The 12598-nt window shown below is 38.5% G+C and overlaps 1 long non-coding RNA gene across 1 annotated transcript; it reads left to right on the forward strand.

Moving 5' to 3' along the window:
• The first annotated feature begins 2297 nt into the window (after positions 1–2297).
• LOC107539595 (uncharacterized) lies at positions 2298–12276 on the forward strand. Its single transcript, XR_001603418.2, has 4 exons — positions 2298–2407; positions 3699–3833; positions 11909–11969; positions 12209–12276. It is a non-coding gene; the product is annotated as an uncharacterized LOC107539595 (long non-coding RNA).
• Positions 12277–12598: the final 322 nt, after the last annotated feature.

A 12598-nucleotide genomic window follows, 5' to 3' on the forward strand; every position in this document is an offset into this window, starting at 1 on the left:
GAGCTGAGCCCTGCCCCCTCCCTTAGTTCTTTCTGCAAATGAAGAGGGAAAGAAGAACCTTTCAGAAAGAGTCACTTGATAGCTGGCTAATGGGAGATTGTTGAAGGAGAAAGACTGTAAAATAAAGTCAGATCCCAAAGAGGGTAATGTGGGAAGGAATAAAAGGCCATACCATTTTTCCGTTTCTAGCGCTAGCCTTTTTCATCTTCACAAACCTCAATACTTTTGTGTTTTAATCACATTGTTTTCTTTCTGTCTCTGCAGTGATGTTCACTCCAAAGGAGATGAAATGCTGGCCATTGACACCTGGTGGCCAGTCACTGGAGGACAATGCTGGCTAAGTGGACTGCATACAAATCACAAAATCAAAGGTAAGAAAGACCCTCAGAGAGCAGTGTGAAGATGAAGGGCAAGAGATACATCCTCTGGAGGATGTGACAACAGAGAAAAACGAGAGGAGAGTTATGGCAGTCAGAGTCCAGAGCCTCCTCAATGATTAGGCTTGCATCCAAAGAATGGACATGGCATAGGCGTGCCTAGTAACGACAGGAAGTCAAGCCTTTTGGGGTATTGGGAAGTCTGGCTGATAACAAAGGATGGGAGGACTGGGTCAGGGTTGGTGGGATGAAGCAGTGTTTCGTGTGTGTGTTTTTAAAATATATATTGATTTCAGAGAGAGAAAAGGAGAGGGAGAGAGAGAGAGAGAAACATCAATGATGAGTCATTGATCAGCTGCCTCCTGCACACCCCCGACTGGGGATGGAGCCCGCAACCCGGGCATGTGCCCTGACCGGGAGTCGAACCCCGATCTCCTGGATTCTAGACCAATGCTCAACTGTTGAGCCATGCCCAGCCGGGTGAAGCAGTGTTTTTCTTACGAGTAATAGGACATGTATAAATTGGCCATGAAGTCCAGAAACCACCAGGTTGTACACTAAATGGGGTGTGTGTGTGAATGAGAAAGAGATCATCAGTATAACACCCAGAATACTAGCATATTTTATTATAATTATTACTTTTTAACCATAATTGTTTTTGCTCTTTATCTTCTTTGGTCCTGTTAACAGCCCTATGAGGTAATGCTATTACAGTATATCCATTTTATAAACAAGAAAACAAACTTAGAATGATAAAGTAACTTGACCAATCTCATGTAGCTAGTAACAGGCAGTGCTAGCTGAAACCTGTGCTCTTAAGCAAGCAAGCAAGATCTGCAAGCAAGTCAGTAGACTTATTTATCAGTTCCTCCTACAAGAAGGCTTCTGTAACCATTCTCTTCTCCCTTAGTTGGGATTATGTGTTTCTTTACTGTGTTCACAGAACCTTTGAAAAACCCTATTCCTAAACAATCTCTGATGTAGTTTTTACGTTTATTGTCTCTTTCACAACACTCCAAGCCTCTCAAGTGCACTCTCCATGTCCTATCTAGTGCTCAAGTGTTAATCGTTTTTATATCTCCAGCACTTAGCATAGTGCTTGACACATAATACACACTCAATAAATGTTTATTGATATTGGATAAATTGATAATGGAATGTTATTTTAAGCAATTTTTTATCATAAGGTTGTAGAATCTTGTGTGAAGTTTTTCCAAATAACCACGTGAAACCACATGAGACTGATGAATTAAACACAAGATTTGAGTTCAGACGATAATTTTGTAAATGTATGCTGGTGGCCAAAAGGGCACCATCATGATGTATTATTGTCCAATCCCAGTCAAAGTAAATAAGAATTACTGGCCTGTGTTAAAAAAGTTTTGTGGTTGGAAAGTAATAATCATATTAAAAATACATATATCCCTTTTCAGCATTTTTCTACTTAATATTACATTTGGCATATTATTTACAACTGATGAACAAAGAGTCTTCCAGCTTGCTTTTGATTGCTTAGGAAAAATGCAATTGTGTGCCATAGCAGAGGGCAAAATAGCTGACTGTAAAAATTTGGGGAGGTTAAATGAAACTGTTTATCTGTATTTTTAATATAGTTTCATAGCTGACATTTAACAAAGTATTCTGAACAGCTTTGCAAGTACATAACAGAAAGGTTAATTTCAAAGGTCTTGATTATATATTTTATTTGCTGTATATATTGAGATTATGTATAGATGCTGTCTCAGAAATTAAAATCACTAAAAACATTTCTGAAGACAAATATGTATTCATTCATAGGTTTGGTAAATTCAACAACTGGGTATGTGAAACCCTGGTGATTAAAAATATATGTTATTTTAAAATGAATTTTTATATATTCTAAAATATATTTTTATTTTAGAAACAACCAAATAATTAGGTGGAAAATAATTCAATATTAGCTTGGGAGAAGCAAATTTTTATCGATTTATGAATGGAAATGGGATGTAACATTCTGGACACTTGCAAAATATCAGAAAGCATGAGCAACAGTGAGTACTGTGGATTAAGTTTGTTTGTATAAATTTAACTCTTGAAAAGATGAATTAATTTTCCCTTAATAATTAAAAGAAAACCTCTAGGCCTTAATTCATTACTATCATTATTTATCATGATGTTCAAATTGTTTGCGATCTAGCTACTAGAAGCCCCTTCCATGTGGCCTCTGTGTTTTCTTGACATGTCTTCATCAGTTTTTGACTTCCTTTCTGGCACAGGATATTGACAAATTCATCTTTTACTTCCTCTGCCCTAGCCCTGGAATCAGCCATTTTAGCCCCGAATCTTTTTTGTGGAGAATGACATTGAGAATACAAGATCTGGGCATTAGATGTGCTCTTTTATTTTGGAGTGTAGTGCTTCAAGGATTTCTCAGCGGAGAGAGCTAGGATAATGTATACACACATTTGCGCTCTATCTGTCTATCTATCTATCTATCTATCTATCTATCTATCTATCTATCTATCTATCTATCTATCTATCCATCCATCCATCCATCCATCCATCTATCTATCATCTATCTATCATCTATCTATCTATCTATCTATCTATCTATCTATCTATCTATCTATCTATCTATCTATCATCTATCTATCTATCTATCTATCTATCTATCTATCTATCTATCTATCATCTATCATCTATCTATCTATCTATCTATCTATCTATCTATCTATCTATCTATCTATCTATCTATCTATCTATCATCTATCTATATCTATCTATCATCTATCTATCTATCTATCTATCTATCTATCTATCTATCTATCTATCTATCTATCTATCTATCTGTCTATCTGTCTATCTGTCTATCTGTCTATCTGTCTGTCTGTCTGTCTGTCTGTCTGTCTGTCTGTCTGTCTGTCTATCTGTCTATCTGTCTATCTATATCTATCATCTATATCATCTATCATCATCTATCATCTATCTATCATCTATATCATCTATCATCTATCTATCTATCTATCTATCTATCTATCTATCTATCTATCATCTATCATCTATCTATCTATCTATCTATCTATCTATCTATCTATCTATCAGTCAATCATCTATCTATATAATCTGTCATCTGTCTGTCTATCTAATCATGATTGTACAGATATCATCAGTTCTAACCCAGCACTTCAGGGTTTGTTCTGATTATCTCCCTTTCTATATATATAACCCCTTCTTTGACACTGAGAAAGCTGGCTCCCATTGGCCTTATTGTATTTCCTTATTTGATCAATCCCCTTGTGTGTAATCAATCTCTCCTTTCCACTGCCATCCCCTTTTATGTAGATGCGCTCTTCCCCTGAGCTGGCTCTGCTGCCACACCAACCTGTCCCTCTACGTGGATGTGTTCTCACCCTGCTCTGGCTTAACTTCTCCATGCTGGACTGACCTTTGTGAGGTGCTGCCTTCACCCTGTATCAGGTAGGCTCTGACTCTCCTTCTGCTTCCACTTTTCTCTGCATACCCCCACCTTCTCCCATGAGCAGAGTAGGTATACAACTATTTCAATTTAGTTGTGAATGAGAAAAGAAAAATAGGTCAAAAGCTAAAAGGAGACTCATTCAGGAAAGACTTTTGATAAGGTACCAATCTAGAGGGTGAGGTTAAAAATATGAAAGAGAAGCAATTGATAAAGCCACTTCTCTCAGAAGGTAGAAAGGATGGGATTTAGAGTGCAATCCTGAGGATTAGTTTTAAGTATGAAGACCACATTCCACTTAAATAGAGAGTGGGGGATAGGAGGAAGAATGGGTTCAAAACAGGTTGGTTTGAAACTTTTTTTGGCAGGAAAAGAAGTGAATTTTCATCCAATGGCTTTTACTTTCTCTATGCAGACATTGCTGAGGAGTGATTTAGTTGGAGATTTGAGGAAAGTGGAGAGCTCTGAAATCACTAGAGAATGAGAAAGGGAAATGAGCAAAATAACCAGAAAGATTTCTGAGTGATACGGAGGATCTGAGAACAGAAACTGGAAATCAGTTGAGACACCAACCTGAACAGTTATAGTGTTTTCTCCAGCAGCCCCCAGTGCTAGGAATGAGAAGGCAGTTTTTATCAGGCAAACAGTTAAATAGAAAGAGGTGGGAAATTAAGTTGAGGATATTGGCTAGAGGGAGATTGAAATGAAGGAATGGCTCAGGAGTATGAAGCCCTTCTGAACATCAAGGTCAAGCTGGAGGCTGAGATCACCACCTACCGCCACCAGCTGGAAGAAGGGGAGTACTTTAATCTTCTTGAAGCCCTGGACAACAGCCACTCCATACAATCCATCCAAAAGACCACCACCCACAGGGTTGTGGATGGTGTCTGAAGTCAATGACAACAAAGTTCTCAAGTGTTAGAGGCAGCAGAAGTCGGGCACCCCTTGGTGGGGCAATAAAAAGTTCAATAAAAAGTTCTGAACAATAAAATGTTCAGATATCATTGAACAATAAAAAGTTCAGATATCATTGAACATTAAAAGAAAAAGAAATGAATGAATGAATGTTGAATGTTGAAATGTTTAGTTCTTTTTTTAAATACAAAGAAAATATTTTTATTTGTATAACAAAGACTAAGAAATAATGACATAATGAAATTAACAGAGTTAATGTCAAGACACAAATAGGTTTGAATAGTGTGTAATCCCTTCCTCCTGAAAAAAACCCACCTCTCCTAGCCTGCTTTAGAGAGCCAACATTTTAGTGTAAAGAGTTTTATAGAGTAGACTCTACTTGGTGGATATTAACACAATAATGTTTTTATTTTTTCCAATTACAATTCCCAATAGTGCTTTATAGAATATCCCAAGATAATTTCTTGGGCACATTCCACAACTTTCTCATCACTTTCAGTTATTAAAAAACAAAGCAAAACCAAACTAATTTCACTCCAGTGTAAAAATCCAATCTGAAATCTGATTCAAATGTAATCCTCTCAATTCCCTCTACTAGCATCTAAGTCCTTTGTTGAGGAGGAGAAATATGAGAGATGGCAGGGGTTGCTTATTGGAGATGAGGAAGTACCCCTCCCCAGAGGACTGTACATGATTCTATTGCTGCTCTGGGGTCACTGAGGATGTGGTGGTCTCCTCATAACTTTCTGCAATTTTTTGGTCCACCACATCACTGCAGACACCCATGTCTTCCTTTTGCCCACCTTTGGTCTACATCCCAACTCCCTTAAGAAACAGCTGTCAGGTACCCCAGGGCTTGGGCTTTCTCTTCTCCTCTCTGTATTCCTTCATATCAAGTCAAACATGAAAGTCCTCCTCTGCACTCTCTGGTAGATTAGGAAACCTGGAATAGGTTAGAAGTTTCCTTCACCTCCTTCTTAACATCCCTATAGCATGGTCTTTTTCGTCTTACTTTCCTTGGCTCAGCCAGCAAGTGCTCCTCCTTCACAATCTCCAGAAAAGAAACAGGCACAATTCTTGGTGTTCAGATATGCTCCCAGATTTCAAGGGACACAAGTAAAGTTCTCCCCCTGACTCCCTCACAGGGCTTGCTGCACTTTGAAGGCAAGCTTTGGATTGGTCTCTGGGTCCCTGCCTCCGCAAGTATCGCCTAGGTTGAGGACTGCGAATCTTCTCCTTGCCAGCAGTCACATTTCGTATTCCATTGAAACTCTGCCTTCATTTGGCATCTGGTGGGCTGTGAGGAAATATTTTTCTGCCTACCCAGGCTGAGATGTTGGCTGGAAGTAGCAGAAGTGGTTCCCCTGCCTCTGAATAAGTCCTCAGGAAGGCTTTTGTCCTAAATGGTTGGAGAGGTCTTTAAAAGCATGGAATTCTTTTATCTTTTTGTCATTTTTTTGGTTAGAATAGCCAATTCCAAGACAGTAGGAAAAATCCCATTCAACATTCTATTATTATAGCTTAAAACTAAACTAAATAATATCCTTCACTCTTATTTGATACTGTAGTCTATAATGAAAAAACCCACCATAAACCCCCACAAACTTACCCACGGGTTATGGCAAACTAGATCCTTTTCAGTGTCTAAGATTTTAAGTTAGGGAACTTTAGAGCAGCATTGGTTTTCCAAGGTCATTAGAAGTACCATTAATGAGTAATGTTGTATTAGTTTTGTCTGACTTCCTATTGGAATATGGTGGGTATAAGATGGCTATTAGAGCGAGGGAGAGGAGTTAGGCCTATTATTAAATCATTGCTCAGTCAAGAATATAGCTCAGTAACAATGTTTAACTTTTCATTAAAAGGCTTTGAATGTAATAAGCAGGATTGTCATTGATTAAAAAAAAACAAAACAGACTTCCCTTTAATACCTTTGAAATACAATTAAAAATGTTAGTAGATATTTAAGTGTATTTGTTAATCTTCAGCCTCATAGTCCCCTTAAAAGAAGTTTGAATAAAGAAGTATTTTAGATTCTGGCTTAAATATTAAGATAATTTTAAGGATTCCCAATGGCTAACAAATATAATGATTATTATTCCCAGAATGATACTCTCTTTAAACTTCCTTAGCTGAATTCTTTCTTAGTCACTTTTCTGCTATCCATATTCTTGGTAAGAACTCAATAATGGACTAGGTTAATTAGAGACAGGTAATCTTACCTTGTATTAATCATCCTTCTGTCAGAATAAATTAACCTTTTTAGCTCTTATTTTCTGGAATTCCCTACCTCTGTAGATACTGTTCTTGAGGCATTAGATAGCCTCATCAAGTTTTAAACTCATTTGAACTTGGAAATACCCATTGCTGATAGAGTTGTTAAACTTAATAATCACAGAAATTTGCTCTGAGATCGTTGAAGAGAAGCCTAATCCAGGCACCTCACAGGCTGGTTTCTTCTTAGCTGTGTGATCTGAGGAAATTTGGTTATCATCTCTGAATCTTCATTTCCTGACTTATAGAATGGAAATAATTATGTCTGTCTCAAATTGTGGAAATAAAATGGGAGAACACCTGCAGTGAATTCTGAAATTCACCACTGAAGTATTCAGCATTGTTAGTACTATTTTGAAATATGTCAAGTCAGAGACTTCACTTTTCCCACTGTTGATGTTAATTATTCGCTAATCTCACGGATTCTTTTTTCCTGGCTTCCCTATATCCATGGCAGGAATAAAAATAATGGCAAAAAGTTGTGTGAGATAGTACTCTGATCAGTTGGGGGCTCCCATAATTTTTTTTTGTACACATGTGGCCCAGGGAGCAGATGTGTCAGTCAGTCTATCAAAGAATAGAATCTCCACCAGGCCAGCCACAGTGGAGATTCATGATACCCTATGACAAACAAACTGAAAAACTAGTATGCATTGAGATAAACCTATTAACAATGTCAATATAAGTTCATCTGCTTTTGAAAGGAAAAACAATGCAATAAATTTCATGAGAGGTAATTTGGGAAATATTCAAACATTTGGCTTTAGTTAGAAAGGCAGGAAAATATATGAGAACTAGATTCCATTTGGGCAGGGTTTGTTTATCCCTCTCATCTTGAGCTTGAGCCAAAGCCCTGAGTTTTAACTAGCTCTTCAGTGTTTCTCCAATTTGCGCAGAGCCTTTGGCCTATTTAGAGAGAGATGTAGATGTAGCTTAGTTCAGTGTTAGATAAAAGGGATGGTGACCCATGCATATCAGGACTCCCCAAAATGAAGAGCCGGGGATGGTCACAGGGTGGATAATGCTGTGTTGTGTGGAAGGAGGGGCACCACTAGTGGGTAAATGAGTACTTCATGAGGTGGAGGAAACCCCTCTTGGAGTTTCTCTTAGGCTGAGAATGTAGGTATTCAGAAAAAATACTTTAATAAACTACTTAAGTGTAGTTGTCAGACCCTCTCCAACCTCCCCCAATAAGGGAGAATTTCCTTCCGTGAAAGGCCCTTGTTTTGGTTACTTCCCTAAAGAGTTGGGAAGTAGGTTTGGAGGTAGAATTTAGCATAGGGCAAAGTTTTGGGGTATTTATGAGGAGAATGGAATGAGAGATTCTGGGGACTAGTAGGAGGCGTGAGGAACCAGCTTGCTGGACCCTTTAGGGAGGAAAGGGATGGAGTCACTCGGTTAAGGAATGACTTTGAAAAACAAAAATATCTAATGACAATAGAGATACATATTTTAACAGAAGTATAAAAACATGGATTATAGCCCAGCCGGGCGTGGCTCAGCGGTTGAGCATCGACCTAGGATCCAGGCGATCAGGGTTCGATTCCGGGCCAGGGCACATGCTCGTGTTGCGCGCTAGATCCCCAGTCGGGGGCATGCAAGAGGTAGCCAATTAATGACTCTCTCATCATTGATGTTTCTATCTCTATTCCCCTCCTTTCCTCTCTCTGAAATCAATAAAGATATATTTAAAAAAACAAACAAACAAAAAACATGGATTATAAAGTCTTCTTAGCCTCCTGGTTCCTCAGTACTTACCTTTCTCCCACCAAGTAACCACTGTTAATGTTTTCTTATGTACACTTTCAAATTTCCTTATGCACATATAAGCAATATGAGTATTGATTTTTATTTTATTCCTCTGTTTTGTTCACATCAAATTTAACATATTATGTACATTGTGCTATACCTTAACTCCTTTGGGAAGAAGCAGATATGCAGTCCTCAAGAATGGCATTTCCATGTCTCATTAATACATCTAAAGTATTTCCACTTCCTACCACAAGTCTTTTTTTTTTTTTTTTTTAAAGTATATCTTTATTGATTTCAGAGAGAAAAAAGGAGAGAGAGAGAGAGAGGAACATCAGTGATGAGAGAGCCGTCATTGATTGGCTGCCTCCTGCACACCCCTGGCTTGGGATTGAGCCCTCAACCCCAGCATGTGCCCTGCCGGAAATGGAACTGTGATCTGGATCCTAGGTTGATGCTCAACTGCTGAGCCATGCGTGGCTGGGCCCTGCTACAAATCTTAATGGTCCTGAAAAAGCTGGTTTAAATCAGTTTCTACAGTGTTACTTTGGATTTAAAATAACTAAAATTTGAGAGGTGGGCGTAACTTTAGTATTTTTTCTTTACTCATGGCCTAACATGAACAAATTCTTCACTGAGCTTATGTGATAAAGGTCGTACAGTGAGAAATGTTTTTTCTACTGTATAGATTAAAATATGAACAGCAAAGCAAGAGTCTAGTAGGATCACATAAAGGAGTCTTGACCTGTAGGAAATAATTTCCTGTGAATCTTCAAGATGGGTGTACATATAAGCACAAATATCAGTAAGCAATTAACTAACTTCCAGCTGTAAGTTAACTTAAAAAAAAAAATTATCTGTGTTGTTGAAAGTATTATAGATGTCCCCTTTTTCCCCCACTGACCCCTTCTACCCTGCACCCCCCATCCCCTGACCCAGGCCTTCACCACACTGTGGTCTGTATCCATGAGGTGGGTGGGGAGAGATTAACCCAATTTAACTTTTGAATGCTGTTTTCTTTGCCTGGCACAAAGATTTTTGAGAGGTTAGTGCCATCTGCTGGTCAAGCATTAACTTTTCAGATTCCCTCTGGAGACTTTTTCAAGAAACACTATTTTACACTTTCTAATAAATACCATTAACTAAGTAACTAAAAGTATCTCAAATGTTAGTGTAAAGAACTTCTGCACATAAAACAAAGATATGTTTCTGTACAGTAGGTTACCTATAGTTATATGACAGAGTTTCAATTTTGAGTGAGTTTTTTATATTTGTACTTGATTTATTTTTGAGAGCCTCACACAAACAAAACTGCCACCTTTTTCTTAATATAAAATAAGATTCTTTTGCAAAAAGAGGTTAGACTTGTCTATGGGAAATAAAATTTAATTTTATTTTTTCACATTTCTTTAAAAGATTGAGCTAGGATTGTGTGTGTGCATGTGTATGTGTGTGCTTAATAAAAAAATTACTTTCAAAAACCAAGAAGGAGAAGGGGAAGGGAGCTGGAAATAACATTGCTAATTGTCTGCATTGTACTCAGCATTGTGCTAGATGTTTTCTTTTAGTAGATAATCTCATTTATTCCCCACAACCACCGTTCATATTAGAAAATGTCTCAGTTTTCCTGCTTAAGAAATGTCTAACAGGTTAAGGAAATACATACTAATGTTTTGGGAGAAAGCCAAGTTCCTTTTAACAGAATGAGTGCAACTGCTTATTTGTTTATTTTATTTGAAACAAATAGGTGCATCAGGCAAGCACTTATTTTCCCTACTCCAAATTAAAACGAGCACAACGGGGGCAAACATCATTTGGCAGGACAATTCCAATATGTGAACATCCTTCTCACTGTGGTTTGGGTAACTTGACACATAAGCAGTCATTATTATTATTATTATTATTATTATTAATTATTATTATTATTTTCATTGCTTTCAGAGAGAGGAAGAGAGGGGGGAAAGAGATAGAAACATCAATGATGAGAATCATTGATCAGCTGCCTCCTGCATGCCCCCTACTGGGGAGTAAGCCCACAACCTGGGCAAGTGCCCTGACCAGGTATCAAACTGTGACCTCCTGGCTCATAGGTTGGCACTCAACCACTGAGCAACACCAGTTGGGCTATTATTATTTGTTAAATTGATTTGAGAGAGAGAGAGAAACATCAATGTGAGAGAGAGACATTGATCTGTTGCCTCCTGCATACTCCCTGACCAGGGATCAAACCCATAACCTGGGTATGTGCCCTAACCAGACTAAGCAGTCATTCTTACACAAAATATGAACCTCAAAGTACTAACACCAAACAAAAGGAAGTGGTTTTAATTTCATGTTTGGGGCAGTATGTTCTATAAATGCCAAAAGGTGGGAGAAGCACAAACACAATCCACTTTAAAAAAAACTAAATAGTTCAAAGTAGAATTTCTTATCCCCCCTTTCTCCCATAATAGAAAGTACTGCTGAGACCCAGACTTAGTTTTTATCCTGGCCTATTTACAGAGTGTTCCCCCATATGACTTGCATCACTAGGGTTATGGATAATAGACCTTTCACTTTGAAAAGAGGTGTATCTACTCCTGCCTCTTCTTGCCTTCATGCTCATATTCTTTGGAGTGGCTTCTATCTAAGGGTCTTTTAGAGCCACCATGCTGTTTGGTTTCTTCCAAAACTTGTCCAAACCAAAGGCCCTCTATGTTGCTGATCGGAAGGCTTTAGCCAGTTTAGCAAAATTTTCATCAGCCTGACCTGTCTGCAGCCCTCTTCCATCAGCAGCCAGACGTTGTCTAATGGAATTGTATACCCCTTTGCATTTTTCCAGTTTGAAGTGCTAGGAGGAATCTTCCACTTTTGTTGTTCATTCCTAGCCAGGTGACTGATGCGGGAGGAAAGGTGGTTCCTGGGGACTTATCAATATTGAACCTTGGAGGCGCCATTGGATCTTTCTGCATTTCCACCGTTGGAATAACCCTCTGTTTTGCTCCAGAGTTGAAAGCCACTCCTTGTTGAGATGGTGTGTATTGGATAAACTGAGCAGAAGCCAGTTTATCAGCTGCTCTAACTGGCATGGCCACAGCTACCTTCTGTGATATGGATTTTTCTAAGGCCACTCTTGTCTTTTCTTTTATCTCTTTAATAGCTTCTTCATCACATCTTTGCAAGTCTGGGTCACCTGCATTTGTGACTTCCTTGGGAACCAGGTCAGTGTACTTGCTATCAGAGACCTTGTCTTTTGACTGTCCTTGTTGAGCCATGTTCATTTTTTTATGTATTATCTATGGCTGCTTTTGTGCTACGACTGCACAGTTGAGCAGCTGCAACGGAGATTGTAATGGCCCACAAAGCCTAAAGTATTTACTCTCTGAACCTTTACAGATAATGTTAACAGATAATGGCCTAAAATATTATATTATAGCAGAGACTGTCCATATCCCTTCAGGTTCTACCCCTGTGGTGGAAAGATCTATCTGAGGGCTTTCTCTGGTCTGAGCGCCGCTGCTTGTCAGAAGTGTCCATGAATCAACGCCTTTGAGGAGCAGCCCTTCACTGATGATGGTGGATAAATACCCAGCTCCCTCATTCCATGCTCGGGCATATCCTCTACCAACTGTCAGAGTCCTCCTTGGGTATCAGGTCTGGTTGCTTACAGTGTTAACTGCCATGTTGAAACCCCCTTCACTGACTTCCCACTCCACCCACCACAGTGTTTCCTGAGATCTCCTCCCAAATCAACTACTTGTACTAGAATCTTTGTCACAAAGTATGCTTCTGGGGGAAATTCAAATGAAGACAAATGTGAATTATTCATGTATATATATTATTTAGGGTG

The sequence above is a fragment of the Miniopterus natalensis genome, chromosome 3 (assembly GCF_054644295.1).
Source record: "Miniopterus natalensis isolate mMinNat1 chromosome 3, mMinNat1.hap1, whole genome shotgun sequence".
Lineage (NCBI taxonomy): Eukaryota > Metazoa > Chordata > Mammalia > Chiroptera > Miniopteridae > Miniopterus > Miniopterus natalensis.